At 41.6% G+C, this 14,866-nt stretch overlaps 1 protein-coding gene across 8 annotated transcripts in view; it reads right to left on the bottom strand.

Annotated features, from left to right (window-relative positions):
• Nucleotides 1-14,612, bottom strand: part of OTUD7A (OTU deubiquitinase 7A) — a 135,881-nt gene extending 121,269 nt beyond the window's left edge. For 7 of the 8 annotated variants that reach the window (XM_054214809.1, XM_054214807.1, XM_054214811.1 and 4 more), the window contains exon 1: nucleotides 14,501-14,612. The gene's annotated coding sequence lies outside the window, so the exon portion shown is untranslated. The remainder of the gene's footprint in view (nucleotides 1-14,500) is intronic. The other variant, XM_054214810.1, reaches the window with a different exon arrangement.
• Nucleotides 14,613-14,866: the final 254 nt, after the last annotated feature.

Raw genomic sequence — 14,866 nt, forward strand, 5'->3', positions numbered from 1 at the left:
GGAACAGTATCAAAGAAATACATTTTGTTTCACAATTTCCATTTCACATACCGTGAAAGGAAGCAGGCAGAAGTATAAAAGCTTGGGCAAAAAAAGAGCATCTTAGTCCCTTGGGAGTTCATTTTATGCTGTAATTGGTGAAAAGCCTCTCTAAAAAGGTTATAAATGCCATATTAATTTCATTAGGAAAGCTCCCATGGCATATTAATTTAGTTTCTGGCACTGTTACTGCATCTTTTCGGATATACAAGATCTTACAAGGTAATTTCATTAACAGTAAAGATTTGAGAAATGCAACTAAAATATTTTAAACAGATTGGTGACAACTCATCTCACAAGCATACACGTTTATTAATATACTATCATTCTCTTCCAATTAACAACACACTGACACACAAGACCTAGCAGGCTCTGCTGTTGAAATATGTTATCCTCAAGGCCTCTCTGTTTGCAAAGATGGCACGAACAGCTCTCAAAAGATTAATGACCTACTCCTTTATTTAAGGCAGATGCTCATCTTCAGTGATCGCATATAAGCTCTGAAGCTGAGCATGACATTTAACAATTGTCTTAGCTTAGGATGCTAAGAAAGACTTTTTTTCCCCACAGAAAAAATTGTCAAGGCCATGTTTCATTCTGTTCCTACCCTCTAAAGTTCTTGCAATATCTCCTTATCTTGTTTTCACAGATAAAAAATGCAGGTGTTCTCATCCCAGTCAGTAATGAAAATATTAACTAATGCCAGATTCAGGACATTTGTGGATTTCCGCAGAACCCCAATTGTGTTTTCAAAGCTAGTAAAGACATACAGAAACATACCCAGAAAAAAAAAAGCAGAAAGAGTGTGTGAGCTCTCAGTTAAAAAAAAAACCATGCTTTTAGGCTACCATCTGAGCTGACATGAAATACTATCTTCCAACTGACGAATTCTCTCCAAAAATATTGTGTTTATGAACACCAATGTTTGCTTGAATGCCCTAAAATCAACAAGTATTTTCTCACATACTCAATTCCTATTGTTACAGCAAAAAAGCAGTAGAAGGAATGCCTAGCAGAGACATGACAGTATGAAACATATTTGCCATAGTTTAGGAAAGACTATATAACTGCAGGTTCGGTTTTAAAGAGACTTGTCTAAGGACTAGGAAACTGTTTATTTTTACAAATTACAGAAGAACAGAGAAAGCACAAGGGTTTGGGCTGATACACAGCTCCACTTTTTCAGGTGTAAAATCAAAATTTTGAATTGGGGTTTTACAGATTGACTATTAATGAAGTTACAACTTTATCTGTCAGTTTAATCATCGGGACAAGAATAAACTTTTAAAAAATACTTCATATGACCTAGAAGCCTAAATCCCATTATCAGAAGTTCTGTGATCTCTTAAGGACCTGTAGTCAGCTTTTCAAGTGAGTCAAGGAGCTTTGGAAAATTTTAAAACAATTCTCTCTGCAGACGCTACTGATACTATAAAATAATTCACTTCAGCCTCTCTCTCTGTCTCTCAAAAAAAGTACAATTATCTCAAATATTAAAACACAAAAATTAAGCGTCCTGTTGCAAAACACTAATCAAAGATCTACCAAGCCATTGAACCTCAGAGCCACAGTCTGCTTTCTGTTCCGTTTGGTCAAGTTTATCAAATTTACATACATAAGCAGATGCACTACAGAAGAACACATTACTTTGTTTGGGAACTGATAGTAATGTATTCAAAGGAAATGTGCTTAATTCTTAACTGTAATATATGTTTCCCGTAATACTATGAAATCCTGCTACTAACTTGTTCTGTAAATACAAAAAACCCTCTTGTCTTATTTAACATGCATTATATGCAGTGACCCAATTTAACAGTGCCAGGCTTGAAGAAAAGCCGAGCTGTTAGATCTACAAATATATAACATCTCTACGTTCCAGGCAAATAAACAGTGGGAACATCCAGAAGCAACACAGAAGGAACACTGCATATTATTAGCAGCTCTCTCCATCCAGATATTTTATTAAATGGGCAATAAGCTTTTATCTTACCTTGCTGCTCAGGAACCTACAAAAATTTAAAAAAAAAAAAAAGCCAACTTTTCTGGCAGAATACTGTAGGATTAGCTACTTCCCTACTTCAAAATAACTCTACGAGGTTTAAAGATTTCTACAGATTTTTTTAATAAATAATTTTGCTATTTGTCAATAACATTCTTCTAAAACACCTGCCTCTAAGTCTTTTGCCACGTTTTCAACAACCTTTTTCTTTTGTTTCAAAAACAACTGGTAGCCCCTTATAACTATATACATATATATAGTTTTAGATATACAGGTACCGCATTTCATTTGCTTTGCAAGCAAATGCAAGATCAAGTAAAGGTCACATTTTGCATAAAGATCTGTACAGAAAGTTAAGTTCTGCTTTGGCGTTTTTACCTTCATAACACTAGCAAACCCCCTTCTCACTGTTGCATTTAAAGAAGAAAAAATGAATCGGATTGTGTGTAGTGCTCATTATCTCAAATTACACAATTATAATTAACACTACATTAAATTTCTCATGGTATGGTGATAAAAACAAATAAGATAAGCACAAGCTACTATAATTAGAGTTTCACTTACTAGGGACTTTTTTCATCTAGATCCCAGGATTTTACTGCACAGCATTGAATTGGTTATAAAATTACCTCCTCTTAAGACCATGAAATATACTCTACAATACTGGGAGGGTACAGGTTTCCTGGAAATCTATTCTTCTCTTTTTTTTTTTCCATATCCAAGAAAGCTACAGCTTGTGGATAAAACATCACCAAGAAATCACATCTATCTGGCAAACTATTTTATACAGTTACATTTTGCCCCACTTTAAAAGTGAATATGCTGACATGGCATCACTTCAAGCAGCACAAAATAGACTTTTTTTCCATAGATACCAGTCATGAGAAGCATTCTAAACATCTGGGACTTAATCTGAAGCTCTCCAACAGCAGAAGACTCTGTTTTCCAGGTGTGAACAGAGTAACAGTAATAGTAGTGAGCTAAACCCAACTGTTGGCTATTCACTGTTGCAGCATTTCAGCTTAAAGTGTATTTTACTGCCACGACTATCCCCTCTAAGGTCATCTTCCGCCAAAGAGACTCAGAACTCCACAACTCAAAGGCTATTTTCTAGCATTATTTTACTAGGAAAGAAGATTTATTTCTGTGGTTTGGGGGAGGTGGATTGTTTGGTTTTGCATTTTTAAAGCTCTGGACCTCTTTTTCTCCAGTTCCCAAGGACCGTGGCAGCGTGGCTCTCAAGGAATTTGTTACTGACAGACTAATTTTCTCCTCCATTTATAAGTCTCAGATTTGTAGAAGAAAAATGGTTCACAGAAAACATATGTATGCATATGTTACTATAATTTCTATAAGATAATAATTGGGGTAAAACCAGTCATAGGGTTATTTCTACCCACACTGACACAGAACACTCAGAGTAAAATTATGTGCTCTTCCAACCTTTTCCGCACAAAAATAAAGCATCTTTTTATGGAGGTAAACTTTATTATGAAATCCAAATAAGGGTATTTCATATTTTTCTTTGATAGCTGTAAACATACATTTAATGACAACCAACTGGCTTCAGAGATATCTTCTCTCAAGAGTACATATCCCTCTATACTGGATAGGAAAATATTTTATATTAAGTATGAGAGGCATGTGAATGAAAGCTAACAACTGAATAGCTCCTGAATGAACCGTTTCTCCTGTTTTCATGAAAAGCATATTTTAGGAGACAAAATTGGAGGAAGGAAAATGATAATGGCTCTGTTTCTCAAATTCCATATCAAAGAAAGTCAAGAGATTATCAGCTAGATGCAACCATCTCATCAACTCCAGATACTCACAACTGAGCTGCTCAGGCATGAATATTCATCTCCTGTGGTAGCAAAAGGCAATGATTTATATTTCCATGTTAATTGAGGTCTACACCTCACTAGTGCAACATTTGGTGCTCCTAGGAGCTTCTCTCAAGCACCTGATCTGCATTAGCACTGAGGGAGAGCAGCCAGGCTGGCAATACCTCAGCTGGCTGCACATTCATCAGGTTTTCCAGTACGACTGCGTGTTGCTCGTCTGCTGAAACAAGCGCATCATCTCTGTGCGGTCAGAGGACTACCAGGCCTGCAGGTAGGCAATACATCATATCAGTAAGGCGTCTGCCAGTAAATCAGCGCCTTCAGGCTTACTTTAAGTAATGAATAGTTTGTAGCATGTGTTTATAATCACAAACAAAGGCAGTTCAAACAGACTTGGACCTCATTGTGAAGTTGTTAATTCTCCCAGTCACAAGTCCTGAGATTCAATTTCCAACCTACTAGCCTCTGTTTGACCCATCCTCCTCTGCCAATTGCAGGGGTTCTCCCTTTGAAGGGTAAAGGAACTGAGAAAAGTATTTGGGATGGATTAAGCAATGGAAAACGGGTATTTCCTGTTACAAAGATGACATAGACCAGAGAGAGACCACATGATAGCGATTATTATTACAAACAACACCGCTCTGGACTTTATGGTGCTACTCTTTCTTCTGCACATGCTTTTATCTGTCAGTATCAGGCGAAATTTTGAACGATGCAGAATGATAAATGTAAACTGTGTTGCCCAGAAGACATTACAGACCTCTACATGGAGCTTCTTCAAGAGAATCTTATCTATTGAAGGAGGACGAAAAAAAAGATGTAACCTTCATAGAACATGCATTTTCACAGCCTTTAGTTCCCTTCTATTCTCACCAAGAATAGGTATCCTTTTATTAATCCTGATGAAATATTTCCTGAGGGATATGGTTGAGCAAGAGTGAAGTCAGGACCCTGAATTTTAAGAAAGGAAACTTCCAGTTCTTCAAGCAGTTGGCCAATAGGACCCCCTGGGAAACTGCCCTCAGGGACAAGGGAACAGAACAGAGGTGGCAGATCTTTAAGGACACTTTCCATAAAGTGCAAGAGCTCTTGATCCCCAGGTGTAAGAAATTAGGAAAGGAGGGAAAGAGACCAGCGCTGCTGAGTCAAGACCTGCTGGTCAAACTAAAGGGCAAGAAAGAGATGAATAGGCATTGGAAGCACGGACAGGTGTCCTGGGAAGAGTACGGGGACACTGCCCGGTTGTGTAGGGATGGGGTCAGGAAGGGCAAGGCACAGCTGGAGCTGATCTTGGCAAGGGATGCAAAGAGTAGTAAAAAGGGCTTCTACAGGTACGTCAGCCAGAAAAGGAAGGTCAAAGAAAGCGTATCACCCTCCACCCCACCCCACTCCACATCAGCAAGACTTGCAAACTGGTAACAATGGACAAGGAGAAGGCTGAGGTACTCAACAATTTTTTGCCTCAGTCTTCATTGGCAGCCTCATTTCCCACACCTCTCGAGTGGATGGACCATAAGGCAGGGACTGGGGAAGCAAAGTCCCTCCCCACGTAAGAGAAGATCAGGAACACCTGAGGAACCTGAACATATAGAAGTCTATGGGACCTGAGAGATGCATCCCAGAGTGCGGAGGGAATTGGCTGATGTAGTTGCCAAGCCACTCTCTATGATATTTGAGAAGTCATGGCAGTCAGGTGAAGTTCCCAGTGACTGGAAAAAGGGAAACATTGCACCCATTTTTAAAAACAGTATTTTGGAGGACCCTGGGAACTATCGACCTGTCAGCCTCACCTCTGTACCTGGGAAGATCGTGGAACAGACCATCCTAGAAGATATGCTAAGGCACATGGAGGACAGGGCAAGTCCTGCCTGTTAAACCTAGTGGCCTTCTATGATGGAGTGACAACATCAGTGGACAAGGGAAGAGCTATGGATATCATCTATCTGGACTTCTGTCATCTTCTGACATACAGTTCTGGTAGATGAAAAGCTGGATGTGAGCCAGCAATGTGCACTGGCAGCCCAGAAAGCCAACTGCATCCTGAGCTGCATCCCCAGCAGCCTGGCCAGCAGGTCGAGGGAGGTGATTGTGCCCCTCTGCTCCGTTCTGGTCAGACCCCCTTGCAGTGCTGCATCCAGCTCTGCGGTCCTCAGCACAGGAAAGACATGGACCTGTTGGAGCGAGTGCTGAGGAGGGCCACGAAGCTGATCAGAGGGCGGGAGCACCTCTGCTGAGAGGACACGCTGATAGAGTTGGGGTTGTTCAGCCTGCAGAAGAGGAGGCTCCGGGGAGACCTTATAGCCCCTTCCAGTACCTAAGGGGGGCCTACAGGAAAAGCAGGGAGAAACTTTTTAGCAGGGCCTGTTGCAATATGACAAGGGGTAGTGGCTTTAAGCTAAAAGAGGGAGGATTTAGACTAGATATAAGGAAGATTCTAAATTCTGCTTTTAGCATTTACAGTCTGCCTATACACTAATGAATATCTATCTTTTTATTTCCTGACCAAAAACTGTTATACAGTCCTTATAGAATCATAGAGTGGTTCAGGTTGGAAGGGACCTTAAAGATCATCTAGTCCAACCCCCTGCCCTGGGCAGGGACACCTCCCACTAGACCAGGCTGCTCAAAGCCGCATCCAGCCTGGTCTTTAACACTTCCAGGGATGGGGCTTCCACAGCTTCCCTGGGCAACCTGTTCCAGTGCCTCACCACCCTCACAGTAAAGATGTTCTTCCCAATATCTAATCTAAATCTACCCTCTTTCAGTTTAAAGCCATTACCCCTCGTCCTATCAGAACAGGCCCTGATAAAGAGTCCCTCCCCATCTATCCTGTAAGCCCCCTTTAGGTACTGGAAAGCCGCTATAAGGTCTTCCCAGAGCCTTCTCTTCTCCAGGCTGAACAACCCCAACTTTCTCAGCTTGTCCTCATAGCAGAGGTGCTCCAGCCCTATGATCATCTTTGCAGCCCTCCACTGCACCCATTCCAACAGGTCCATGTCTTTCTTGTGCTAAGGACTCCAGAGCTGCACGCAGTACTCCAGGTGGGGTCTCACCAGAGCGGAGTAGAGGGATAGAATTACCTCCCTCAATCTGCTGGCCATAACTTTTTTGATGCCGTAACTCTTTTGATGCAGCCCAGGATGTGGTTGGCTTTCTGGGCTGCAAGCACTCATTGCCGGCTCATGTTGAGCTTCTCATCCACCAGCACCCCCAAGTCCTTCTCCTCAGGGCTGCTCTCCATCCCTTCATCCCCCAGCCTGTATTGATACCAGGAGTTCCTGTATTCGTGCCTGGAATTGCTGTGGCCCAGGTGCAGGACCTTGCACTTGGCCTGGTTCAACTTTATGAGGTTCACATGGGCCAATTATCCATTAAGCATCCTCAGTTGGTAATGTTAGAGCAGAGAGATACAAATATGACTATAGACAGAAAAATATGAGAGACGAACCAAAATCACTAACGCACTCCTGGGTGCCTCCAAGAAGACGCTTATTTATATGAGTGCAAACAACTTTTCTTAGCTTATTTGAAACTCTGCCTCCAAGTATTTAGCAATGAACAGAACACAGGACCTCCACCATAACACAGACATGCAAGAAAACTTCAATTATAAACAGATAGATGCGAGTTCTGTATATCTGAGGTTCTAAAATATTGCATTCATATGAAGAAGCCTGAAGGAACAAACTCTCTATTGCTAAGAAACAGTTAGCTTCTACAGAACCTGTCATTCCAAGTGTGCCTCATCCACTAAAAGTCATCCCCAACTACATGGCTCAAAAGTTCATTGTTTCGTGCAGGTCTTTCAACACAGAAGAGACATGGTATAAAGCCGAATATTAGAATATCTGATTTCTTTCCTGCCTCCCAGGATATCAAAACTATACATGATAATAGCTGTGAGAATAACTCATAGGACCTCAGATCCTTGTGGCAAACTCTCACTCAGACCTGGAGCTTCCCCTAAATGACTTGGCATTGATGTGTCCTCACATGGATTTGTTTCAAGCCTTGCTTTCACGATTATTGAAAAACCAAACATGAAACACTTCCTGAGAAAAAATGAAATTGATATAAAGCATCTCAGCTGTTCAGCTGTTGTGATTTTTGTTTTAAATTCCAATTTTCAGGTTAACATCACAATCTCGGAATTTAATTCTCAGCTTGTAAATGCTTGGGCATCCCAGTACTCACGGTTAATGAAAAGGTTACTGCTTTTCAATGGCAATTTCTTAACAGCAAACAGCCTCAACTTATCAAACAGCAGACACTGTATCAACCTGACTTTATTTAATATTATCCTGGTGGCCTTCTCTTGGAGACTACTACGTTACTGGTAATTTGTGCTGAAAGGAAGTTTCTCTCCAGCCCTTGCTCAGCTGTACTTGTAGAACTGATGAACACATGATACTCCCTGACTCTCTCCCACATGTGAACTTTATCTACAGGTTGTATATTCTGTCATTATTTCTGTTGGAATTACATAAATCTGCCTTCCCTTTGTACTCTCCTTTGATTCACCTGTATCTTCCCAAGACAAAGATATAAAGAGTTATTTAGACAGACATGGGAGGTGATTTCATTGTTTCACGCTTAATTATAGTTTGCTAAATCAATGCTTTCTTTACACTAAAATAATCTTTTCCCATTACCACAATGTTATTTAATGCACCTGTATGTCCTCCTTTTCTCTGGAATTCACAATGTAACAGCTCTAAGACTTAAAATAGAATCTAACAGGATATTAAATATTCTGAGGTAAGATATGGGCAGGCTTCTGGTAAGGGATGGTGAGGTATTCTGGTAAGGATCTGAGACCAAGTGTCCCTGACATACCCACCTGCAACACCTTGGTCGGGCTTCTGTTCTCAGATAAGTATGTTATTCTGATTAGAGCAAGCGTGCTGTCATATCTGTATTTAAGCATAGAGTTTGATAGCCTGCATTTATTTCTACTGATTGCTGCTTAGTATAGACTGAATCTAACTAATAAACTCAAGTTTACCACCAAGAACCTGTCCTTTACACTGATCTCAGTGCTAACAGGGAAAACTATTTAACATAGGATAAAAGCTCCTTTGCAGTATCTCAGAAACTTTGAAGGCAACATAAGTGTTTGCACAGAAATTTAATGAGTATATACCTAGACAGATACATGTGGGATCACTCCCTCCATGTTCTTGCTTAACCATTTCCAATTGGATATAAGTACCTGATAGAGTCACTTACCAGTAATAGAGAAATGACTCATCCCAACCAAGAGACACAGCAATCCAAGTTGAGGACTGTTTCTCACACTTTGTTTCTTGTAATAGATCTCAAAAGAGATGGGAAAAGCTAATCAAGTAGATTACCTGCTATATGATCTTCTTTGGCATTCTTGTGTTCACAATTTGCATAGTTTGAGATAGACAAAACCCTGCACAAAGTCAGGCTCCCAGATTGAAGTTCTGTCTTTACTGTGCTTGGAGTGTCTATGCAGACACTGCCTGTGGGACACAGCCATAGCCCTTCTGTGCTGGAGGAGTGCTTTTGAAGAAAATTATACTGACTGCACTATTTAGAAAGTAATAACAGTAGAAGAGAGTAAAGTGACTTAATAACAAAGATCAATGCTGTACTGTAGGAAAGGCCTCTACTCCAATGCCCTTGGTTCTTGAGACTAGAAGCAGTCCGTGGAATGACTGAGCTATCAGACGCTCACACATTTAATGTTTCAGCAGCATCAATACAAGAACCTTAGCCTGCTCTGCTGCGTAACACAGAGCAAAGGAATTTGTTCAATAATTTTTTCCATCGGGAATATAACATCAGCAGAGTTTCATACCTGCTGAGGTGCTGAAACATAAATGACAGAAAAATAGAGATTTTTTTTTCATTCAGATTTCCTAATAGATAATGATTATTTTACCAGTTTCTATGGAACTATCACCATGGCAGCTAGCCATTTTAATCACAGGCATTAGAACACGTTTCTGATAACATCATAGCAATAACTTAGAAATATATTACATCTCCTGGCCATATGCAGCAGTAACAACTTTGTAAATTTCCATATGACAGAGGTCACTAATGGCAGCAGCAGACATCAGGATTAGAAACATGATATTTCAAGCCTATAATTAAAGAACAAGTTCTCAGTGTTCCTTACTCTAATTCTGAAAACAATAGTGGAAATATAACCATTGTGACAAAAACGAGAATCAAAATTCTTTCACAGCTCTCAGTTTCTACAGGGGTTTTGCCCCTTCTTTGATTAACTCGTCAATGCATACGATTACTCAGCAGATCCTAAGAGAATGTGCAAGTGAAAAAAAAAAAAAATCCCTGTAGAGCACTGAGTATCTGCAAAACACTGACAGATAAAAATGGCTACTTTACCCTTGTATTAATAAAAAGCATACTTTGTTCTCTCTACAGGTTAAATGGTATTGAAGCATCACATACAAGGTTGTAATCATGATCAGAGAGCATAACTCGGTGTTCTGACTAATGAAATTTTCAACATACAATGTGAAACATACTATTATACTAAATGTATCATGAAGTATTTGCAGATATGCTAATTCTGAAAAAAACTGGAAGTATTCGAAAATACTTTCAGCAATAGCACTCCTCCATTTCTTCTATAAATTACATAAGAAATTACATTTTCAAACTATTTAGAGCAAATTCATGATCTTGTTCTGGGATTTCTGATTAATTTTTTTTTTTCAAATTAAAGTGTATTTCATAAAGCTGAGGGACTCTAAAATACTAAGTGAATTTATAAACCCTCTTAATAAAAGCTAATAAGCAAATCCAACAATTTATTTCAAGTCCAAAGCTTTGCCAAGGGTCCATCCAAGAGATATTAAATAAGATAAGTACAGATAATGTCAATAACATTCTGCAGTAAAACACTACAGCAAAGCACTATGACTAAAAATCACTGGTATAACTGTATCCTAAAATAGACAGCATTGACCTCAAACAGGAGGAGAACAAAAATCTGAAGTAAACCGAGAATGAGACTTGAAATGCATCACAATTAGCTTTGTCTCTTCAAACTACTTAAAATCAGAAAAACCCATCACAGAAGCAGCAGTTATGCTAGAACAATGTAAAAACAGGACTGTAAGTCAAGTCCTTCTTATGTCCAGTATCTCACTGCTTTTAATCTCCAATTTTTCCTCCTTTGGTCAGAAATTGGGAAAGGGCAGCTAAACAAAAAGACTGGAAAATATTTGATGGTGAAATAGTTATATTGTTACATTTACATGCATACACTAATCAGTCTGCCTTTAAAATAAAACCAATTAATTACCATCAAGGATTTGAGGGCAGTTCTGTCATCTTATCTGGGGACACTCAGCTTCCTCAGTTTTGTGTCATACTTTGTCTTAGGAAGCCAACAATAAAGAAACACAGGAAGATGCAGTGTAACATCTATGCAACATTTATATCGCACTTGCCCTGGTAAAGTTCTACTCTTGCTAAGTAGTACTTACACTGCTGAATTTTCAGACCATCTAAGCAGTCAGGTTAATCTCCCACCAATTAATTTGTTCAGAAGGTCCAAATACCATTTAGCTCCATGCTTCAGTCTAAATATCTATAAATGCATTTGCATGGTTGCACAGGGCCTGTCAACTGTAAACGAACCGGTAGACTACAAAGTCTTCAGCAAATGACAATAACAACAAAGCCTTTTCTATTTCTTTCAGTCCCCAATTTAATAACAGTTGCACTTGATATTTAGAGGGCTTCCCATTTTCTTAATTAAAAGTTTATGTTTAATTTTTGCTTAATATGAGTCCCAAGATTTTTATTAAATTCAAGTCAAAAGGAAATTCAGATTTCACGATGTTTTGGGCAATGCAGAATATATTAAGCAGAAGGAGACTGCATTAAACACTGTAAGATCTGAGGTCAAGACTATCTTGTGACAACTATTCTGCTGGTTCCCTTAGTCCTTTCCCTCTTTCAACTCCAACTTGCTCTCCAGCAATATGTAACTATGTGGGAAGGCCTTGCCAGTGCTGTTCTCCTCCTGTTAAGACTACAGAAGTTACTGTGTCTAAAGGCAATAATGAGCTAAATAGCAATATGTGACAACAGGATGACATACGCGTTTTTAAAGTTCTTATGTGTCTATGCAGTAAATAAAAAATTTAATAAAATAACATTTTTTCCCCCAAATAACACAGATACGATACCAATGAACTCATACAAGACTCTAAATGACATGAAAACATCATATTGATTAGATTTAAAACATATAGCTTTAAATTAAAATTAGATGTTCTACATATAGTAGCTTAGCTGATTAAAACACAGATTCCCTAAGTTTTTAATGAGTAACATGAAGGGCACCTATGGCAACGATTAGCACAATGGTTGCATTGGTCAACGTTCATAGGCCTGCATGTGTACAGCTCTACAGAATTCCTGATCTGGAGTCCCATTCACCAAAAGTCTCTTCTGTCTGTGGCCTTTTTGCCAAGCCTGCCAACGTGACAATAAGGGAGATATGCCAGGGACAAGGAAAGGTGCAGAGGCAGGCTTACTACAGAAGGAATAAGTACCTTTCCATCGATTCATTCCACACTTAATTGGAGTCTATGACATCCAGCCATTATCACCCTTATTTGAATTTGTAATGGTAAACCAAGACCAAAATCTTCTAGAACCCATTTGCAAAAACCTACCCTTTTCAAAAATAGATACGTTATGATTAAGCAAACAACTGGTTATTTTTGCGCTATAAATATAGCACATTAGTCGTCTATTAGACCTGATTCCTACCCAGCCTCATACTCCTAACAGTTCTTATATTATACATGAATTAAGCTGTCCGAAAGATGACTGAGCTTCTTATAAGGTGCAAACATAAAAATGTAATACCACAAAAGAACAAGGTTCACAAAAACGTCATTTCTATTCCACGTCATACCATCATTTCTGCTGTGTGGGCATACACAGCCCACGTTGGTTCTATAATCCACACCACAATCAATCTTACAGCTTTATCAAAAGCATACGGGCTTGTAACAGAAAGTATCACAGATGAAGGTAGGCATTGATATTCAGGTATATTCCAGATTCAAGTGGGGAAACTCTAGCTTGTCCCTGTGCGAGCAGCACAGACACACCTGGGCAAAATCTGGCCTTCATCCATAGAAGGGAGACCATTTAGTCAATTTGCATCAACAGCAGAAAACAGAGCCAGATCCAGCCTCAACAGCTATCACACTCATATTTTAATAACAGTAACAAAACAACACTTTTCCCACTAACAGCACGTTCAATTCCAGAATCTTAATATACTTTGCTTTAAATCTGTGCCATAGCAACCTTTTTTAAAGTCAATGTCATCTGTAAGGACTGAGTTAAAATAAAATGTGGGCCAAATTTATCAGATGTTAGTTTCATTTGGATACAGAGCTCAGAACACTATGTGTCATCCTAGATGTGATTTGAGTTTTATATGTTGCATCCAGCAACATATTTTAAACCAGTCCATTACAAAATACTTGCCCTGATCATCAGTTTCAAGTATTTGAGATGCTGAAGGTCAAATGAAAAGTGTGAAAGGTTTCTTCCTGTTTACACTAAATTTATATCTGTATGCTAGAAACTGCAGCACTACTCAGGCCTAGGGAGAGAAACCTCAGAGTTTGTTAACATATGACAGTGTTATAGCTTGTCAATTTAAAGGCACATCTAAGGGCCGGCAGAAGACTTGCAGTGCAGAGCGACGTATGCCCAGGTAGCCACGAGTATCACTGTGTGTGCATGAGGCTGACCAGGGATGAGGAACTTACTGTGACAGAACTACAGCAAAAGTAGTCAACGATTTATTCTTTTATTTTCAGTACTGGCTCACGAAGGGCTCTGCATCTTCATGCCAACGAGGTATTTAATGAGCCTCCAGAAAGAGCTTACAACAGACACATTCCTACAATCTCCGGGGTAAGGGTAGGGAGCTTTTTAAATTTAGATTATGTAAGGTCGCGTGCCTCACTGCATTATGTTTTATATGCACGTTTTACCTCACTGCACTGTACAGCACCCTGTGAACTCCAGATGATCGTTATTCACACAGATCCTGACAGATCCCTCTTTCAGAGCGAGAACAAATACCACGGGTACATCTAACATTTCTCGGAATGAGGTCAGTCCCCCCGGCCCCCCGCCGGGGGAGCCGCCGGTGGGGGGGGGTGTCCCCGTGCCCAAAGCGGCCCCCTCACCCGAGCAGCTCCCCCGGGCCCGGCTCCTCCGAGCCGGGAGCGCCGCGGGCGCGGAGCGGGGCGAGCGCCCGCAATGCAGAGCCCTTCCCGGAGCCCGGCGCGGGGCCGGGCGGGGGCAGCGCCGGAGGCCCTGCCCGCATCCCCGCCGCAAAGCGGGGGGGGTCCCGCCGCCCGGCCTCGCCCGCACCGCCTGCGGGCTCTGCCCCGCGACTGCCCGCAGCCCCCGCCGCCGGGCGGAGCGGGCAAGGATAGCGCTGCGGGCCGGGCTCCCCGGGCCACCGGTCGCTGGACGGCACCGGCCACCCGCCGCACGGGCCGGCGCGGCCCCGCCGTGCTCCCGGTCAGGGGAAGGGAGAGGAGAAAGAGGAGGGAGAAGCAGCCCTTACCTGCCCCCGCTGCTCCTCCCGCAGCCCTCGCTAACCGAGCTCCATCTTCCTCTGGCCGGGGAAGGGGGAGCCAGCCCCGCCGCCGCCTGCCCGTCCGTCCGCCCGCCCGCCGCAGCTGCCGCCTTCCGTCACCGCGGCCCCCCCGCCCCGCAGCCGGCACCGGCAGACGGACAGACAGACCCACCGCCCGCCACCGCCCGCCCGTGAAGTCACCGGCCGCAGGGCCCGCCCCCCGGCTGCCCGCAGCGCCCCGGCAGCCCCGCCCCCGGCCCGCCCCCGCCGGGCCCCGCCGCCGGGTCCATGCCAGCCCGGGAAAGAATTGAGGAATACACCTCTAGAATTGAACATTCCCTTTTTCCGCTGACT

Source organism: Rissa tridactyla, chromosome 9, assembly GCF_028500815.1.
Source record: "Rissa tridactyla isolate bRisTri1 chromosome 9, bRisTri1.patW.cur.20221130, whole genome shotgun sequence".
NCBI lineage: Eukaryota > Metazoa > Chordata > Aves > Charadriiformes > Laridae > Rissa > Rissa tridactyla.